The sequence below is a fragment of the Rhineura floridana genome, chromosome 4 (assembly GCF_030035675.1).
Source record: "Rhineura floridana isolate rRhiFlo1 chromosome 4, rRhiFlo1.hap2, whole genome shotgun sequence".
Lineage (NCBI taxonomy): Eukaryota > Metazoa > Chordata > Lepidosauria > Squamata > Rhineuridae > Rhineura > Rhineura floridana.
Window position 1 is genome coordinate 139758346 of NC_084483.1, and position 21066 is coordinate 139779411.

The window sequence follows — 21066 nt, forward strand, 5'->3', positions numbered from 1 at the left end:
TCCCTGGTCCTCCTGGGAGAGCTGGGGCTCAACAGAATCCAACTTGAAGCATACCTGACAGGTGGCTGTCCAGGTTCCTCTTGAATGCCTCCAGTGTTGGGAGACCCCACCACCTCCCTAGGTAATTGATTCCATTGTTGTACTGCTCTAATGGCTAAGAAGCTTTGTCTGATGTTCAGCTGAAATCCATAAGAACAACAGAAGAGCCTTACTGCTGGATTAGGCCAAAGGCCTATCTAGTCCAACATTCTGTTCTTGGCAGCCAGCTGCATGCCTTTGGGAAACCCACAAGCAGGAAATGAGGACAACACCAGTCTTCCACTTGAGCTCCTGAGGAACTGGCATTTAGAGGCATACTGCTTCCAACAGTACAGGCAGACATAGCCTTGACAGAGAGATGAATTCTGACAGGGAAGTATGCTAAATATTTATTACTCTTATTATTAATTTGGTAATCAGGCACTCTTAAGCAATCTTGATGGTCTGTGGGATCAGTTTTGTAGGGGTTTACAACATATCCAATTTTATCTGGAAACAAAAATAAAACGGGAGAAATCCACAGGCCACAGGTAAAGGGAAACTGCTTCCAGAAAGCTAACATAACATCAGAAGATCCCTGCTGGATCAGATCAAAGGCCCATATAATCTGGTATTCTTTTCTCATAGTGGGTAACCAAGTGCCTATGGGAAACCCCTAAGCAGGACATGTGGGACAGGGAGAAGCTAAGCATTCACAGAGAAATTCAATCATAAAGAGCAGCGTTCCGGTTGCTTTTTAAGAACATTCCATTGACACGAAGGGAAATTTCTGGTATATTGTTAAGGAAATGGAGTTGAAGGAAAGGAGAGAGGAAGAGAGAATATGTGAAAACTACATTCCTAAGTAAATTCTTGATATAAAGAATATTTAGGGGATCGTAACTTTACATCCTGATCTTTGCATAAAAACAGCAAGTAATACAAGAGATGCTTAAATTTTAGTTTCAAGAAAATATTTCTGAGAAACACTATGTTACAGAGAAACAGCTGGGTATCATCAGTGTACTGCTGGCATCTCACCCCAAATCTCCTGATGACTGCTCCCAAGGGCCTCATATGGATGTTAAACAGCATGGGGGACAAGATGGTACCCTGCGGCACTCCACAGCACAACTGCCAGGGGCCCAAAAGACAATCACAAAATGCTATTCTCTGAAAACGACATTGGAGATAGGATTGGAACCACTCTAAAACAGTGCTGCCGATACCCATCTCACCAGGTCAGCTCAGGATACCATGGTCAATAGTATCAAAAGTTACTGAGAGATCAAGTAAGAATAACAGGGTCACACTCCCCCTGTCCTCCTGATAAAGGTCATCCATCAGGGTAACCAAAGCCAATTCAGTGCCTTAACCTGGCCTGATTGGAATGGGTGAAGATAATCTGTTTCATCAAGGAGTACTTGCAATTGTTGCACCACAACCCTCTCCATCACTTTCCCTAAAAAGTCAGTATTTGCCACCTGGCAATAGTGGGCTTTTTCAGGAGCAGTCGGATCACTGCCTCTTTTAGAGTGACTGGGACCACTCCCTCCAGCAAAGACGCATAGACCACACCCTGGATCCACTCAGTCATACCTCCTCAGCAAGCTTTAATAAGTCAAGAATGGCAAGAGAGGACACGTTGCTGGCTGCATCATTGTCCATGTCATCAGGCCGTATTAACTTGAACCGATCCAAAGAAGTTGCGGCAGATGTTACATTGGATACCTCACTGGGGAGTACAGTAGATGTAGATGGGGCATCAAGATTGCTACAGAGGCAAGCCACTTTACCCTTGAAGTGCCTGGCAAACTATTCACAGTGGGCTTCCGGAGGGTCTAAAACTCCATTTCCTGGAGTTGATGTTAACAGACCCCTGACAATACAAAAAACCCCACTGGATAGCTTCTTGAAGATGCCATGGTGGCAGAGAAGTGACCCTTCTTCCCCGCTCTCTCTGCTACACAGTAGGTGTGGTTATGTTTTACTTATGCCTGATCAGCCTCACAGCAAGTCTTTTGCCACTTGCATTCTAGCCGTTGTCCACCTGTCAGCATGGCTTGGCAGTGCACCTTACAGGAGCACCATTCCTATTGTTGCTACCACTGCCGGCAGTTCTACTGGCTGTTTGTGATCTCCAACCACTATGGAGCAATTAACTGGGAGTTAAGATACTGGGAGCTCTGCACCCACCTGGAAGCCAAACTGAAGAACTGGGGACACACAATGTCAAAGGTGTGTGTGGCTTGAAGCAGTGCAGCTACATTTAAACAGCAGTCAGTCCTTTTGCAGGGGGAAATGGAGAGTGAAGAAATTGGGAGGAAAGGAAAAAAGCAGAACCATGCCAGTAAGAAGGAGGGAAGAGAAAGCAGGACATACTGAAATTTTGAAAGTAAGTTCTGTAATGCTTAACACATAGTGTAAACAGAAGGCTTGGCATGGATAAGTATAGTTGTTATTATGTGCCTTCAAGTCAATTATGACTTATGGTGACCCTACAATATAAAAACACTTGTTTTTGTAATTGCAGGTAAGCAGAGATTAATCCTTGGTTACTGCTCTTATCAGAAGTTTATAGGAAGTGCATGGTGGTTGATAAGTGCTGTCATTTTATAGTCATGAATGAAGTTATTCTGGCATTTATTTTGATACACTGTGCCAGGGACAAAATGTTTCTATTATATAATTACTTGGCTTAAATGTCCTTTGTGTCTTTTTTGGGGGGGGGGTTGGTGCTTTTTTTTTTGCAACTGCTTTTGAAACTGCAATTGCTTTTGAACACTTGCATGTTCACTTGCAATTGAACGCTTGCAATTGCTTTTGAACACTTGCATGACTTGATATCAGATTTTGAGAACTAACTTGCATGGTCAATGACACAGTATTTTATATAAACATTAATTCAGTAGCCAACTGAGAATTACTTTAGCATGAAAGAGAAACAGGAAATTTCTGTTATAACAGAAATTTCTGCAAATTTCTTGCCTTCCTCCCAAGTTCTTTTTAAAGAAAGAGGTAGTCCATTGTTGGTTTTTACTAGTACATTAGACTTTTTGGGCAAATCCTGGGCAAAAACAAACTAATTTGCTTTTTTTATTTACAGAAAATTTTCAGTTTTCCTCTGTCAATAATTCCAGAGGAGAAGGGGGGAGCTCATGAGTCCAAGACTCATTTCCATAATAGTAAATTATAGTTTATTGTTATGTTCAAATGCAGTCATTGTCTGAACATGTAGCTATCATTATACAGCCACATATCCCCCCATACCATTCAGCTGCTTCCCATAAGCTCATTTCAAAACAAAACCTTACAAAACTCAGAGTCTTGAACTGAGGAATGCTTAACAACCCTCTAAGTTTTTATGGTGATATACAAAACACTCAAGAGACAATTGAGAGTTCCAAGTGTAAAACGAGAAAAAATCCAGACTCCTGTTGGACTTTTTTCTGTCAGTGGTCTCATAAATTGTTGAAATTAATTAACAATCAGCCATGTTCACAAAGTACCTGTAATCCTATTACTGACCTTGTCCCATACAATGTCCTTTATCTTCTGCAGTTTAAAAGTTTTTTTTTAAAATGCCTGGCTGATTTTTAATTAATTTAAGAAATGAAGTCTATTATAAAGTCAGGCATGCTTAGTAAAACTATCAGTGTTTTAAAAGCCAGAGTCACAGCTGTTTGGCTTGGCTAATCAGGTGGCCACACCCGGGCTAGACCTTTTTTTCACTTGAGACATTCATGGCTTCCCCCAAAGAATCCTGGGAAGTGTAGTTTGTGAAGGGTTCTGAGAGTTGTTAAGAGGCTCCTATTCTCCTGACAGAGCTCTGGTGGCCAGAATGGTTTAACAGTCAGCCCCTCTTCTGCAGATTGTACCTCTGTGAGGGGAATAGGGTCTCTCCTAGCAACTCTCAGTACCCTTCACTAACTACACTTCCCAGGATGCTTTGAGGGAAGCCATGACTGTCTGAAGTGAAATAAAGGTCTCATGTGGATGTCGCCAGGGGCAGCTTTGGTTCAAATTTGGGTGGGAGGCTACATGTGCCTGCTGTAGAATAAAAAGTTGGGGGAAACCCTGAAAACAATGATACTGTTTACAATGTTTTCCTTTTGGAAAGGAAAGGGACTTACCCTCTGCTCAGTGTCTGCCCGCCCAATCTCCCCTCCTCCTGCTCCCCTCCACCTTCCTCTCTACCCATACCCTTCCCCCTTTCTCTTCCCCTCCCCCCCTCACTGTTCCTCCCCAATGTCAGCTTCACCTATCCTAAGCATGATTGTACAGGAGCAAATCCCACTGAACTCTTTAAGCATACAAATGATAAAACCTGCCCTTCCGTCTTATCCCCTCCTTTTTGCCCCTTTGCTTCTTCCTTTGCCCCTCCCCCCTCCCTCCCTCTCCCCCTCCCTCTCCCCCTCCCCTTTCAATCCCCTCCCCCTCCTTCCCTCTCTTGTTCCCTCCTCCTCCTTTATAGTCAGTTTTACTTATTCTAAGCATAATTGCATAGGAGTAAATCCCATTGAACTCAATAACCATGCAAATGATCAGACCTGCCTTTCCCTTCCCCCTCCCAACTCTCCCTTACCCCTCTCCCTTACCCCTCCCCTTCCCCTCCCCTTCATCTCTTCTCTCCCTTCCTCCTTCTTCCCCTTCCCTCTTCCTTCTTCCTCCTCTCTTAACCACTTCAGCCCTTCCTCCCTCTTCTCCTCCTCCCCCCATGGTCAGTTTCATCTGTCCTGAGCATGATTACATGGGAGTAAATCCCACTGAACTCAACAAACATGCAAATGATCAACCCTACCCTCTTCCCCTCTCCCTCCCAACTGCTCTCATCCCCCTCCTTCTCGCCTCCCTCTTTCCCCCTACCCCTGCCTTTCCTTCTCCTCCCCTCCCCATTGCCCCATGGCCAGTTTCACTTATCCTAAGCATATTGCAGGGAAATAAATCCCATTGAGCTCAATAAGCATGCAAACCATCAATCCATTCTCAGCCAACTTGCACAGGATCCCATTTCTTATTTCCCAGATTAAAAAACAGAGAAATTCACTAATAGGCAAAAAAACACCCTCTTTCGGTTTCAGAATGTACCTATAGCCAACTTTAAAAAACAGGGAAATTGGGCAGCTTTAGTGAATGCACCAGGGGAGCAGGAGACCTCACCTCTTCTCTGAGATGTTGTACTGCCCTACAAATTTGTCAAAATGCAAACACAATTTGGGTTGGTCTTTCACAATCCAACAAAATTTGGTAACATGTGCCTCTGAGCATATGGTGAGTGGTGGCAACACCTGCAATCAGCCCAAATAATAGAAACAAGACATGTGCTGTGCTGATCTTGTTTTAGCAGGGAAGAAGCAACAATATTAAAACAGTTGATATAGTTCAGAAAGTCACTTTAAATACATTTGATTTACTTTGAAATTTTAGTGAACTTTCCACAGTGAATCATTTTATTTAGCGTCTGTTTCTGTGAATATGTGAAGTACAGAAACATTTTGCATAGTTTACACTAAAAAAACTCCAAAAACCATTGTGGAATAATGGCATTGATTTTGCAGAACAGTTTCAAATGGATATGAGGAGTGTCTCAGTTTGCACAAGATAAAACAGTGGGAGGTGAAATGTATTCTAGCAAAATTCTAGGTGTGCTCTATGTTTTTAATTGACCAAGCCCACCTTTCCTTAAGTGGAGTTGTTTAAGCATAGCAGGCTGAACACATGCATCTTGGGAAGGCCAAGTTTGTTTCTTCCAACAGCTAGAGTCATTCCTGAAGTAGCAACTGTTGGTATTCAGCGCCCTGTATTCAGCGCCTGAGGGCGCGGTATGAGTTCACGCATGAGAGCCGTCCGAAACAAAAGGAGAGTCCATACACAGGTATGCAAAACCCACTTTATAGGATACAGCCTGGCAAGTAGTCAACGCGTACACCTTTGCTTCCCCCCTTCCCCCACACAACCCGTCTTCCGTTCTTAGGCTTTATAGTACAGCAACCTAACAAGGCACAGCTGTGTGGTTTACACCACCAGTGCTGTCATTTAGTGTTAACCCTTTTCCAACTCGGGGAATGACTCAGCTTTCTAATGTCAACAGCCCCCATCTCATTTCTTGATGTTGGGAAAGTTGGTTGCCCGTGTCCTTTGGTGTTTACATCATACCCAGCATGTTTCTTAGTTTGGCGTGTTTGTTTGCATTCAAAGGTTTTGTGAGGATGTCAGCTATCATGTTTTCTGTCTCACAGTATTGTAGTTTAATCAAACCGGTTTGTACGCAATCTCTTACATGGTGGTACCTAACGCTGACATGTTTGGTTCTTTTTGTATTGTTTTCTGCTGTGGCCATCTGGATACAGGCTTGGTTATCCTCATACATGAGATACGGCGTACACACATTGAGGGAAATGTCTTGTAATAACTGTTTGTACCACACCAGTTTGTTGCATTTGGTTGATAAACTTATGTATTCAGCCTCGGTGCTTGATATGGCCACGACAGATTGCTTTCTACTGGTCCAGTCAATTAAAGACCCATGCAGCATTATCACTATCCCTGTTGTGGATTTTCTGCCTGAAGGATCAGACGCATGATCTGCATCGGTGTAACATTCCACGCCTTTTACATGGCTGGATGATAATGATAGTTGTACATCGCAAGTGCCTTTCAGATATGGTAGCACTCTTTTTACACCGTTCCAGTCATAGTCCGTGGGTTTTTCCACCATTCTACCGAGAATCCCAACTGCGTTACTTATGTCAGGTCGAGATACTTTTGCAATATATAGTAATTTCCCTACTATGCTTCTATATACACTGGCGTTTTCTAATGCTTGGCTTTTCTGTTGCCTTTGGTAACCTATCACCATAGGTGTACCTACTGGTTTACAGTCAGCCATATCACATTCTGTAAGCACTTGTTGTATTCTATTTGTTTGCTGCAGCAAAAAACTACCGTCGGCCTTTCTTTGTATTTCTGTTCCTAAGTAATGTTTTATTGGACCGAGACATTTAATGTCTACTTGTTTTTCTAGTAGTTTTCTGAATTCATTCTCTTCTTTGATAGTATTACACATGACTAGGATATCATCTACAAATACGAGGCAGAAGATGTTTGTTTCCCCATTATTTTTCATGTATAAACAGGGATCAGCTATACTGCGTTTAAATTCCATTTTGATCAATATGTCATTTAGTTTAGCATTCCAACATCTGGCACTTTGTTTAAGCCCATATATGGATTTCTGTAATCGGCAAACCAGCTCTGGGTTCCCAATTTGCCCCTTGGGTTGTTCCATATATATAGTTTCTTGCAAGTCCCCATATAGAAATGCTGTATTGACATCATAGTGATGTACCTGCATGCCTTTTGTGGCGGCAACTTTCAGCATTAGCCTGATCATTTCATGTTTGACTGCAGGGGCAAACACAGCATCATAGTCTTGTCCATAATGCTGATGGAACCCTTTCACTACTAAACGCGCCCTGTAACGTTCCACCTCCCCTTTATTGTTTCTTTTAATCTTAAATACCCATTTACAACCTATCGCTTGTCAGCCACAAGGTAGAACGTCTAATATCCATGTTCCGTTCTTTGACATTGCTTTTAGTTCCTCCTTTATGGCGTCATACCATTTATGCGCCTCTTTGTCAGGTAACCCACCAATATCCTCATAGGAGGTGGGTTCTTTTTGGTTTGTTACTATGGTGTTAACTGTAAACCTTTCTGGTGGTCTACCTAGATTGGAACGTTCAGATCTCCTTAATGTGGGTTCAGGTACTCTTATGGTTCCTTTTGCCTCTTTTAGAGCGCTATCCTGCCCTTTCTCTTCTATACAACCCGGATAGTCTACTTCTTCTTGTTTAAGCTCTCTTTCTGAGACTTGTTCCACATTGTCTTCCCTGATTCCTTGGGGTTTTAGGGCTGCTTCTCTCTTCTTTTCTATCTCAACGGGCTCGGTTTCTATAACGGTGTCTATGGGGTCTTTATTATCGTCCCAGGTTTGTTCTTGGGTGTTTACACTTCTGCTCACCGTTAGGCGTTTATCCTTTAACAGCCATACTCGATGGTAAGCTCCCTCAAAACCTAGGTAATTTCTCTTATTTGCTCTAGGACTTTGTTTTCCCTTTCTTTGCGCTTTTGGGATATGTACCCAACAGATAGCACCAAATTTCATGACATGCTTTAACCGTGGTTTTGACCCATATAGCATTTCATGTGGTGAACAGTCTACCGACTTCATATACATTCTATTCAGCAAATAGTTTGCATACAGTATACACTCTCTCCAAAACTCTTTTGAAAATGGAGAGTCTGCCAACATGGCCCTTACTGTTTCCTGCAAAAACCTATTGTGTCTCTCCGCCAACCCATTTTGGTACAGAGAGAACGGTGCCGTCAGCTCATGTTTTATGCCTTTGTTAAACAGAAATGTCTGAAGGTTTGTGGACAGAAACTCCCCTCCTCTATCTGTTCTGATTCCCGATATCCGGGTTTTAAATCTTGCTTCTACCCATGCTACAAAATGTTTTAGTTTCCCGGCTGCGTCTGACTTTTGTTTGAGCAAATACACGAACGAGTATCTTGTGTAATCATCTACTAGAACAAAATAGAAACGTGCTTGGCCTTTTGTTCATTCAAATGGGCCTGCTAGGTCCATATGAACAAGCTGGAATGGCCTTAGCGTACTCGTTCGTTTCTTTTTGTGGATTGGAGCTGCTGTAGCTTTCCACTCGCTACATATGTTGCAACTGATGTAAGTTTTACATGTTTTAAACGTTAAATCCTCACTATGTTTCTGTGTTTGCATAAGCGTATTAAAGCTCACATGTCCTAATCTTCTGTGATATAGGTGGATACATTGGTCATGTGGTGGCACGTTTTCCACTGTATTTACATGTTTTGGAGACCTATTGTTTACCATGAATAAGGCGTTTTTCACTTTTCCCTGTACACACACATTCCCTTCTTTTCTTATCTGGCATTCTCCCTTATCAAAGTATACTGCATAACCCATGTCATTCAATTTAGCCACTGACATTATGTTTCTGTCCACACGTGGGACATACAAAACATTTGTTACTAAAGTGTTTAAACATGTCAAATACATTGTTCTTACCCCCTCTATTTTACGACAACTTCCATCTGCAAAATAGATGCTTTGCTGTTTCGCTGGGGTGAGAGTTTCGAACTGACTAACGTCTTTTGCCAAAAAATGTGTCGCCCCTGAGCCAATCACCCATAGAGTACTGTCTTCATCTCCTGGGCTCTCACGATGTGTACTGCAAACGGATCCCTCTTGTTTTGTCGTCTTTTGTCCGTATCCCCGACTGGGAATTGTTTGCGTAGATGGGAACGGGACCCACATTTGAAGTTTTACTCTATATACTCTTGTTTTGCTCTCGTTCCTTGTCGTGTTTTCCTTTTTGCTCAGCCAGTCTTTCTCTCGTCGTCTTTCTGCCTCTTGGATCAGTTTGCCCGTTATGTACTCAACTGTGAGCTCAGCATCTGGCAATGATTTGAGCGCACTGACTACTCCGTCCCAGGAGGAGCTTAGGGTTGATAGAATGATATACAACTGCTGTTGCAGTGTATGTTGTACATCAAGATCTTGCAGATCAGCAAACAAACCTCGTAGCTTTTGTAGATGCTCTTGCATGGATCCACCCTCCTGATAACGTGTCTGATACAGTCTCCTTGCCAGTAGGACCTTGCTTCCTGCTGTATTTCTTACGTGCGCGTTTCGCAAAGCAGTCCATACATCCTTTGGGGTTGTTAATCCTCTTACGAGTATTAGTTGTGAGTTTTCCAGAGACAGAATTATCAGCGCTCTTGCCTTTTCTTCGGCTCTGATCCATTCTGGTGGTGGGGGTTCAGGAGGGCCGTCTTCTGACACCGTGTGCCATACGCCCTCTTTCACTAGAAGCATTTCTGTTTTCACCTTCCAATACGTATAATTAGTGCCTCCCAGCCGTTCCATGGGTATTGTTGAGCTACCGTATGTTGCCATCTCGCCTTTCTATGGCACTCCTTTAATTCGCTCTTGGATTTGCTGCACCGCCTTTTTTTTTTCTTTTCACCCTGTCTGGCTGCCTGGGATGGCTGGGCCCATAACCCTTTTTTGTTATTCAGCGCCCCGTCCCAGCAGGGCGCGGTATGAGTTCACGCAAGAGAGCCGTCCGAAACAAAAGGAGAGTCCATACACAGCTATGCAAAACCTACTTTATAGGATACAGCCTGGCAAGTAGTCAATGCGTACACCTTTGCTTCCCCCCTTCCCCCACACAACCCGTCTTCCGTTCTTAGGCTTGATAGTACGGCAACCTAACAAGGCACAGCTGTGTGGTTTACACCACCAATGCTGTCATTTAGTGTTAACCCTTTTCCAACTTGGGGAATGATTCAGCTTTCTAATGCCAACAGCAACATATTGTAATCAGTCTGATTTTACATCAAACTGCAGTTTCATATTCAACTGTTAATGCATCCAAAATAGAAATAGAACATAACCTCCAGTTTGAAGCACAAAAGGCTGTCTTCGTCATATGACATTGACCAATAAAAGGCTTTGAAATTAATAAAAATAAATTTGACACAGATTTCTAGGATGAATAATGAGAGAAATATAATTTTCTATGTTAGATTCTCTGTAGAAACAGTAGTAACACAGAAAAGAAGCAAAGTAAGAAGAACACCAACAAACATACAAAAATATAATTCTCCATCTTTGGAGGTGGCAGGTGTTGCCACCACTCACCATATGCTCAGAGGCACATGTTACCAAATTCTTCCAAGCTACACAGCAAGTGGATTGGACTGTGAAAGACCAACCCAAGTTGTGTTTGCATTTTTACAAATCTGTAGGGCAGTACAACATCTCAGAGAGGAGGTCAGGTCTCCTGCTCCCCTGGTGCATTCACTATAGCTGCCCAATTTCCCTGCTTTTTAAAGTTTGATAGAAATATCTATGGGCTATACGTACATTCTGAAACTGCAAGGGTGTTTTTTTTTGTTTTTTTGCCTATTAGTGAATATAATCATAGGTAGTAGTGTTGATATATTTCCCCCATGAATTTGTCTAATTTTAAGCCATTTAAATCAGTGACCACCATCACATATTGTGGCATTGAATTTCATAAGGTAATTATCCATAAACTTTAAATCTTAATGCAAAACTTGTAACTTTGATGAAGTTTGGCTTGCTGACATTTAGTGTGATAGTTGGTGGAATGTAATTGATGTATGAAGTTAGACTTTAGTGCTTAGAGAGGTTAAAAGAATATGATTTTCAAAAAGTTGTTTTGAATATAGTTTCTTTAAAGTTGCCAGGCTTAAAAGATTTTAATTTGGTGATTTGGCTTTGAGCCATAATTCAGATATGTAATGAGAAATAGGATTTGTACATAACCTTTAGCACACATTTAATCAGAGCTCGGAAAAGTTACTTTTTAAAACTACAACTCCCATCAGCCCCAGCCAGCATGGCCGCTGGATTGGGCTGATGGGAGTTGTAGTTTTAAAAAGTAACTTTTCCAAGCTCTGCATTTAATGTGGCATTAATGGAGGCTTCCCTCCCAATAGGGCAGGGGAAAGAAGGGTTAGACTTTCCCTTCCCAGGCCTCTGGGCTCTTTTGACTTCCAACATGGGTGCTATTTACATTTTTCTTAAAGTGTGTGTTAATTGCATTCACAATTTATGTGCTGTATCTAGGTCTAATATATAGATGCACACACAACAAAGAGTGCTTCCTTCTAAGGTTAGAAATAATTGTGGATGGTGAATTGGTAAAGATTGCAAATACAGCGAAGAATTCTCAAAGGTTTGGAAAGCCTTGGCAACGCACTATGGGGAGATGAAGTCTCTTTTAAAAAAGTTAGATACAACACACAATATGCACTCAAAAGGAGATATAGTACTATGCTTCATGCTGCATCTGTGATTATTGCACAGGGTAGCATGGGTGAACTGTACATTTGAAAACATACTATCCCACTTTGCAAACAAGCCTGTGGATGTTGCGTGGATGTTGCACTGCAGTACAGTGTAGGCAGGATGTGACTTCATTGACACAGTTTGGCCTTGGCTGAAGAATTCTCCAATGCTCATTTTGCAGAATAAAGCTTACTTCTTTAGCCAGTAGACCTCGGTGGATCTCAGTCTTGTATTATTCTTTGAATAAACAGCTCTCAAATTACAGAACTGGCTAAATTTTTATCTGGGGAATAAGGCTGTTAGTAGCTACTAGTTATAATGGCTATCTGCTATGTTCAGGTTCAGAGGCGCTGGCAGTATGCTCCAGAGTGGCTGAAGAAAAACAGCAGGAGCTGGCTGTTGCCTTCACATCCTGCATGTGGCCTTCCCAGCATCATATGGTTGGCTGCTGCGGGAAACAAGAAGCTGGACTAGACCAGCCTTTAGTCTGATCCAGCCGGGCTATTCTTATTTTTGAATGGTGGCATTCTTTTCAGGTGAAATAATAAGAAATAATAAGAAAAGAAATAATCAGCACAGTGATTGGTGTGCAGAAGTATTGGCACCACTGGATTATTATGTGCAGGCCTTCCTGTGTTCATTGAATTCTTGTTGTTCTTTTATTTTTATTTACTGCATTAGCAGGCTCCTCCAGAGCATTTCCCTCCTTTCCTTCCCCATTTCTCTTATCAGCAAATGTGTTGTGCATTTTGGAATCTTTTTTTTTACATGCTGAATGTACTGTGCCTTATCAAAAAGTAGAAAGCCATATGCCTGAAGACATTGGATGATTGGTAAAATATGCTTAAATGTAAAAAGGCTTGGCCTGGAAAGGTTCATATTGAAGGCTGTCAACTCATTAGAGGGCTTTTTATCAGCTTTAGCAGTCTTATGTTTTAAAACAATAATGGGGCTACAAAATATTGCAGTTGCTTAGTAAAGGTTATATTAAGGTAAACAATGTATCCTAATTATCTGGGTAAATTATTTATTCTTCAACATAATACCATAATTGTTTATCTGTTACAAGGCCTCCATGTTAAAACAACAATGCAACATCATATTTGCCTCACTGAAAATGTGATTGTTTCCAAGTTGTTTCTTAAATTTATAATGTATGTTTTCAAAATGTGTTTGCATACTTGAATCCTTTAGCCTTGGGATATATGTGTGTGTGCATTGAGTAAATGCAGACTATTCTGAATAAAAGTGCAAATACCATGGAAATGGCATGATTATGCATGGAAACCAGCAGTAGATGCAGTAGTTAGGTTACCTTTTCTACAGGACAGTATAGTATAAATTTCATTATGCATCTTATGTTTACAGACCTCCTTTTTACCCTAGACACCATCTTGTTCTCCTCCAACATGCGATTAGGGCAGGGAGAGAAGATTTTGCAAGCACAGTATCTGATGAACATCCCAGTGTGTTTAAGATTCTTCAGATGTTTTGTTCAAAAGGAATTCTTCTGCTCAATGGGACAGCTGTCTTATCACAATAAATGTTGAGACATACAGATCAAATCCTTAGAATTCTTTCTGAAAATATAGTAGCATTTCTTAGGGAATTAAAAAGGAGCCCTGATGCAGTATTATATTTTATGAAAGCTCAAATCTGCCCAGGTTCACAATTCTAGCACTATCAAAAATCTTAGCACAAGTCAAATGTTTTGACACAGCAAGTGACACTTTGAGAGAGACTGTGTGCGTGTGTGTGTGTGTGTGTGTGTGTGTGTGTGTGTGTGTGAGAGAGAGAGAGAGAGAGAGAGAGAGACTCCATACAGATCAGAAAGGAGAGGTAGACAAATCTACACCCCTTTGGGGTGTTTTAGATTCTTGATCGGATGCCCCTTTTGGAGATTATTTATATTTACATGCTGGATTGCTCCTACCTGACTTTGTCTGCACTTCATAGTTACTGCTTTTTGCTCTTTCATTCATCCACCTCAAAATGACTAGCCAATAGCTAGTTTCTCTTTATCCTCTTCTCACATGGAGAAAACAGAGAAGAAGGGGGAACCTGAGAGGGAAAAATAAAGCTTCCTGTGTGTGTACCCCCTAGGGTTACCAGGTCTCTGGTTTTTGCCCACAGACTCTGGATTTTTGGGATCCTCCATGGCCAGAGTGGTAAGCGGTGGTAACGCAGCCAAAGCTCTGCTCACGGCCGGAATTCGTTTCCAACGAAATGAGGAAGTCGAATCTCCGGTAAAAGGGGTCGAGGTCCACTCAGCCTTCCATCCATCCGTGGTTGGTAAAATGAGTACCCGGCATATGCTGGGGGGTAAAGAAAGGCCGGGGACGGAACTGGCAATCCCACCCCATATATATGGTCTGCCTAGTAAACGTCGCAAGACGTCACCCTAAGAGTTGGAAACGCCTCACACTACAAGTATGGGGACACCTTTACCTTTACCTTTTTACTCTGGGACTCTGAGTAAATTACTTTAATCTCTGTACTCTCAGCTTTCATTTTCTTTAAAAATTAAGTTTCTAGGTGTTCTGGTTCACAAGATAAACACCAGAACATAAGCTCCCCCTCCAACTTCTGTAAAATGAGTTTGTAGATGGCTGCTCTAACCCCGCCCTTTCACGTTTGTAGCCAATAAGTGAAGTCAGGGTTGGGATTGACAAGGGAGTACCTAAACCCCATCGCAAGATCAGAAAACTGTTTTTTTCTTCCTGCTTATCTGAAAATCTCATAAATTGAGTAAGTATATGGCTTTCAGTCTTTTTTCTCTTGTGTGCAGGAGACTCACTCATGGTTTGTCTCTTGCCCAATAGTGGTAAAAGAGAATTCACATACTAAGAAATGTGGCTGCAATTGTTGTTGTTCCCAAACTGCTGCCTGTGAAGGTAGACCAAACCATGTGTGTTTTCTCCCTGTCAATTATTATTAACTGAAATTGGGTTGGCTGTCATAGTGAGTTTATAGCAGCCCACAGAGGAGAAAGACAGAAAAAGGGTAAAGAATCTTCTTACTCTTACTCATTTCTCAGACCTCTTTCTGAAGTGAAAGGTCAAGTCTGTAAAGAAATTTGGAGCAGCCATGTTTAAAGGTAGGGGCAGGGCATTGCAGGCACGGGGTTGCCAACCCAGCTTGGATATAGATATCTTTGCAGAGGATCCCTAGTCAAGCTTTACCAACAGCACAATCTGAACCATATCTACTGAGTAGTAAGTCCTATTGAGTTCTATGGGGCTTAGTAAGTGTGTTTAGAACTGCAGCCTTCCTAGGCATCCATCTTTACTCCTGAGTGCTCCCATCTAACATCTCTACAACACTAGGCTCCTTTGTTCCTACAATGACCTTCTGGTGACTTGGCTGGCCCGAGGGCACTTAAACCCTTTTTGCCAGAAGCAAATTGGCTAAATTAAATGTTCCCTGCAAGGCTCCATGTTTTAGCTAAGATTTCTATTTTAATTTCCAATCAGAGAAATGTTTTTGTTTGAATTGTATGCTCCAAGTAACATGGTCGATGCTTAATGTATCATGCTTAATGACATCACTCGGGCCCACCCCATGACATCACTTGGGCCCACCCCCATGACATCACTAGAGCCTTCTCTGAAATCTCAGAGTTTGGGATGCTTCTGACCTGACAACCGTAGTACCCCCCCATCCCTGCTGTAAGGTAAGTGTTACATATAAACATTAACTAAAGTGCAATTATAAATAAAGAAGAGTATCAGTATGTTAATATGCTCCATATGACCTTCATTCAGTGTACCAGGAATTCTGAGGAGCTTTTGTGCCTCTTGACAACATCATGTGGTTGTTAAGTAGCCTTGGCAAAGAAACTGATAGATAGATGGATAGATCACATACAATATATTTAATCTCCTTGAGAACATATTTTAATTTAGAACTGCTTCTTAAGTAGTGAAATATTAAAGGTGTTAGCATCAATGAATCTAAGACCATAAGGAGCAGGTGACGCATGCTGTTCAGGAGATATTTATGGTAATTAAAAAGACAATATATAAAACAGTTTAAAGGTCAGGCAGTCTGTAAACAAGACAAATTGGTGAGACCATATGTTAAAATGAGAAGAGGCAAGAGTAAACAAGAGATCTTCATGGCTTAGATCAAAAACACCTTGACAACAAAGAGACCTGATACAGTTAGGTGAACATATTCTCTGAAAAACTCTTAACTGTTCCTGCTTCAGGGCAATGAGATAGGAAATAACATTGCCTGTTTACACAGCACTCATCTGCAGTCTGAGTGAGGTCTTTATCTCTCTCCTTTCCTTTTAGTTTAGTAGGTTTACATATATAGTACCTGATAATGGTTTTCATTGTAGACACATTTTTAAAAAGTCAAGCTGTACTTTTTGTTCTAATACAAGGTAGTTCACATCCCGCCAGCAAACACCTAGAGCATACTGATATTACCGTTCCAGTGACATGAAAATGGAAAGGGACGGCCTTCGAGTCAATTCTGACTTATGGCAACCCTATGAATAGGGTTTTCATGGTAAGTGGTATTTAGAGGTTGTTTACCATTTCCTCCCTCTGAGGCTGAGAGGCAGTGACTGGCCCAAGGTCACCCAGTGACCTTCATGGCTGTGTGGGGATTCAAACCCTGGTCTCCCAGGTCGTAGTCCAACACTCTAACCACTACACCACGCTGGCTCAGTGACATAGTAACACTTTAAATGGAGTTGTTGGAATTAAATAACTTACAAATAATTTTAATTGTGTTTTGTTCATTATTATAATTGTTTATATTTTGGAAGATTTTATTTTGAAAGGTGAGTCTAAATGAATAGATGAATAAAATATAGAGAATCAGAGATCTTTAAAAAAGAAAATCCTACCCTCCATTCTTTTTTGTATGCTAACTGTATTTCTAGAGTTGGACCTTATGGTGTGTGTTGGTGGGGGTTGCTTAGGCTTTGGTTTGCTTTGCTTTTGTCCTCCAGCAGCTAGATAATGACCTGCTTTGATGTGTTGGGATGGCAAAGAATCTTTATGAGTTGTGTTGTCATAGGAGGGATGAATGATACTTATTCTGTTTCACTACAGCTGCAGGACTTGCAAACATATGGAAGGCAATAGTAAGCCTAATGAAGCTCTTCAAATGTCTCATGTTTTGCCAGTGTTCTGCTATAGAACTTCTCTATGTGTCAACAAACTCCAGAAAGTCATTGAGTAGTGGAGATTTTCAAAGGCATTCTAAAAATCACATTTGTTATATCATTCAGATTTGTAGTTGAATTGAAAACTCAACGAAATCAGAAGTATTGTTATTAGGGGTTCGACAAGGGAGGGTTAATGTAATACTTCAGGAGTGCCACTGGAGATGCCTTAATAGTCCAAGTAGTTCCCAAGTACCTACATTTTAGACATATTATTGATCATCTCAGTAGCTGGATTTATGAATGCTTAGAAATTCCTGAAAGGACATGTCCTTCTTCCCTGCTCTTGGCTATTTTAATCTAGGTGTCTGTGAAGGCAAAATAGGACAGTGGTATGAGTTTGGGGAAGACTAAGACAGACAGAAAAGTGGAGCTGACAGCCTGGGCTTTTTAAACATCTTAAGGTGTTGGTTGCCTCCTTGGAGCTTTGATGTGGGAGCAGTGGGCTTCAGTTATCTTTGGAGTCTTTCAGCTGTGTTTCCCACTCATGTTCAGCCATATATTGTAAATCAGATTTGGGGGTACATGATAGAGGTGTATAAGATTATACATGGTGTGGAGGAAAGTGGATAATATTAGAACCTAGGGGTTTCCAGTGAAGCTGAATGTAGGCAAGTTCAGAACAGACAAAATAAAACAATCACAAGATACCCTCGTGAACTTCATCCTGACTGAAAACTTTCTACCACCTGAACCAAAAAGGCTAAATTGCTAAAGAAAACTTACTCTAAAAGTTTAACAGTAAACTAATCCTTCAACCAATAAGAGTAGTTTCAGATCCTTGGATATCAGTCTTAATAATTTGTTCCTCTTCTTCAGTGATCTCTTTTGCCTCAAGCGCCATAATGTTCCAGAATAACTGTGTGTTGCATATTAAGTAAGTCAACTCTAGTTTTGATAGTATAGAAACCAAGTGAAACAGTATAATAAATGGAGAGGATATAAAATCCTGCTCTATATCTCAAAGAGGGCTTGGAGTACAATAAATTTAAAACCTCAGGATGAACAAATTTAGTTACAGACTTGTCGCAGACAGAAATGCTGGTTGTATCCTACCCAAGTTAAATTCACCTGCTGCCAGACCCGTAGCCAGCCTGAATGTGTTTTTTTTTGGGGGGGGGAACCAAAAAAGGGGAGAGGGCAGAAAAAAACTGTAATAAATACATTTTTGTTAAATAAAATAGAGAGAGCAGAAAAATGGGGGGCAGGCCTCCCACAGACCCCCCCCCTGGCTACTGACCTGCCTGCTGCTGCTACATCTGGCAAAATAATACTGGAAAGACATGGAATCTGTACTTTAGCTCCTAGAAGCAGACAAACTTCTACAGTGGCAGTGAAGGTAAGGATCAATCATAAAAAGAATGTGAGAAAGTGTTAACACACACCAACTGTTGTATCACAGGAGAATTTGGAATCTGAGTCCCTTTTTAAAGTATTCTATTTAAACCTGTCATTGGGTGGTAAGTTAGGCTAAGGATTCTGGATGTAGAGACTGATCTGATCCTATAAGGTTTTTAAAGTGTGATAATGTGTTCATGCTCTTGTCTCAGTTGTTAATGGATGGTGTTATTGTTGGTACACTTGTATTGTGGATTCGGTGTATCTTTTTGTGGTAGTGTTTAGAAACACCATGGATTATAGCCATTGTCCTATGTACCCGCATGTCAAAATAAAAATAAAACGAGCAAGCATGTAGGTGTAGTGCAGCAGAATAACAAATAGATTCAGTGTGATAATAGGAAGTCGTTTGGAAGTTCTCTAACTATATACCTTGTAATCTTTTCCCACTTACAAAAGTGAAACTGGAAAGAATGGAGGAATAGAAACTGATCTTTTAAAAGCAGAAATTTGCTGTTTGCAAAATAAAAATAAAAATTGTTGAAGAAGAAACTTGAAAAGCACTGTAGAAAAGAAGGGGAGGCGAATGCCTGAATTAGACAGTATATTGTCATCACCTGCACAATGACCATTCCTTTTGTTAGCTAGATTGCTGGTTAATAGTCCAAAATAGTGGTTAATGGCCGTAAGAAATAATTTTTAGGTGATAGTCTTCATATACCTAGAGGTATTTTTTTAAGGACACAGCCATCAGGTGGCATACACCACACCAGGTATGGTACTTTGGCAGGTAGGGATATGTGTGTGAGAGAGTTAGTGTCTGTAAATGAAAAAGTAAAGAAAGAGGGTGATAACCACCTAAAGCCACATCAGCACAATACATTTAAAGTGGCATTGTACCACTTTAAACAGTCATAGCTTCCTCCCCAAAATTACAGGTAGAATTTTGTTAGGAGACCTCTATTCCCCTCATAGAGCTACAATTCCCAGAATGGTTCAAAGGCCATGCCCTCTTCCCAGGAAACTCTGGTAAGAACTGAGAGGTTCCAATGGCTGCCTTGTCAGATAGCGCTTGTCAGTGTGACCCACCACCACCAGAAGTATCCTTCCTTCCTACAATTAGGTTTGAAAGAAGCCATCTATTGGCTCCAATAGAAGGCTTTCTTCCAGCCTAATTTTGACAGGGAGGCACTTTCAACAGGGTAGGTAGGGTTGCCAGGTCTCCGGTTTCTGCCTGGAGACTGGATTTTTAGGGTGCTCTCTGGGTCTCCAGGTAACTTACCTTACTTTCTAGACTCTCAGTTTTCATTTCTTTAAAAAATTAACTTTCTAGGTGATCTGGTTCATGAGATATAACCGAAACGTCAACTGCTCGCCACAACTTATTATCCATTTATTTATTTATTGCATTTATATACTGCTCCATAGCTGAAGCTCTCTGGGTGGTTTACAACAATTAAAAACATTAAAAACAAGTATACGATTTTAAACCATTAAAACCCATAAAAACCGATAAGCAAGTTAAAAACACACAAAACTTCAGTTAAATGAGCTGGTAGCTGGCTGCTCTAATCCCACCCTTTCAGGGTTGTAGCCAATAAGTGAAGTCAGGGTAGTGATTGACAAGGCAGTAGCTACACCTCTTTGCAAGTCTTCTTGTTTTTTCTAGCCAATGCTAAGTCCATGTCATCAGCACTGAGCTAGATGGTACCAAATGGCCTGAGTTGGTATAAGGCAGATTCAGAGCTTGGAACAGTTACTTTTTTGAGCTACAATTGCCATCAGACCCAGCCAGCATGGCCACTGGATTGGGCTGATGGGAGCTGTAGATCAAAAAAGTAACTTTTCCAAGGTCTGGACAGATTCCTTTGTTCCTAAAAGTAGAAAGAGACCCAAGGGCCACAGTGACTCTAAAATGTTTGTATGTATTTTATTTACAACATTTATATACTGCTTTATTGTAAAAAATCTCAAAGTGGTTTACAGAAAGAATTGAAACAACATTGGCAAAAACAGTTAGACAGGTATTTAAAAACATTCAAAATAATGAAACCGACAATGAGTTAAAAACAGATAAAAAAACATAATAGTTCCTACATGCTATAAACTGCAGAAGATGAAGGTCAGAATATGGGGCAAGGTCAGTAATAGGATTACAGGTACGCTGTGAACTTGGCTGATTTTTATTGAATTTCAACAGATTATGAGAACTCCAACAGAAAAAAGTCCAACAGGAGTCTGTTTCCCCCCCCCTTTTTACACTTTGAACTCTCGATTCTCTCTGTTTTGTGTATCGCCATGAAAATTTAGAGGGTTCTTAAGCAAGCGTTTCTGAGTTCAGGACCATAAGTTTTGTAAGGTTTTGTTTTGAAATGAGGGGACGCATCAGAATGGCATAGGGGGTATTTTCAATTTAACATTGTAGAATGCGAAAAATCCATGCTGACTATAGTATACAGCCACTCTCGTGGCTGTATAATTTCAGAGAAGACAAGATAGGAGGAAAGCATATTGAGTTTTATCTGTCTTTTCAGTATAACTATTCCTATGAATTCTTTTCTTTACAATTTGCAAAATGTATAAAAATAATAATTGCCCTGAAGGT

The 21066-nt window shown here is 41.0% G+C and overlaps 1 protein-coding gene across 3 annotated transcripts in view; it reads left to right on the plus strand.

Moving 5' to 3' along the window:
* Nucleotides 1-21066, plus strand: part of CHRM3 (cholinergic receptor muscarinic 3) — a 418667-nt gene that overhangs the window by 105275 nt on the left and 292326 nt on the right. Inside the window, exon 1 of one of the 3 annotated variants that reach the window (XM_061626390.1) lies at nucleotides 2345-2413. The exons of the other annotated variants lie outside the window; for them this stretch is intronic. The gene's annotated coding sequence lies outside the window, so the exon portion shown is untranslated. Of the gene's footprint in view, nucleotides 1-2344; nucleotides 2414-21066 lie in introns of those variants that run through there. 3 annotated transcript variants of the gene reach the window in all.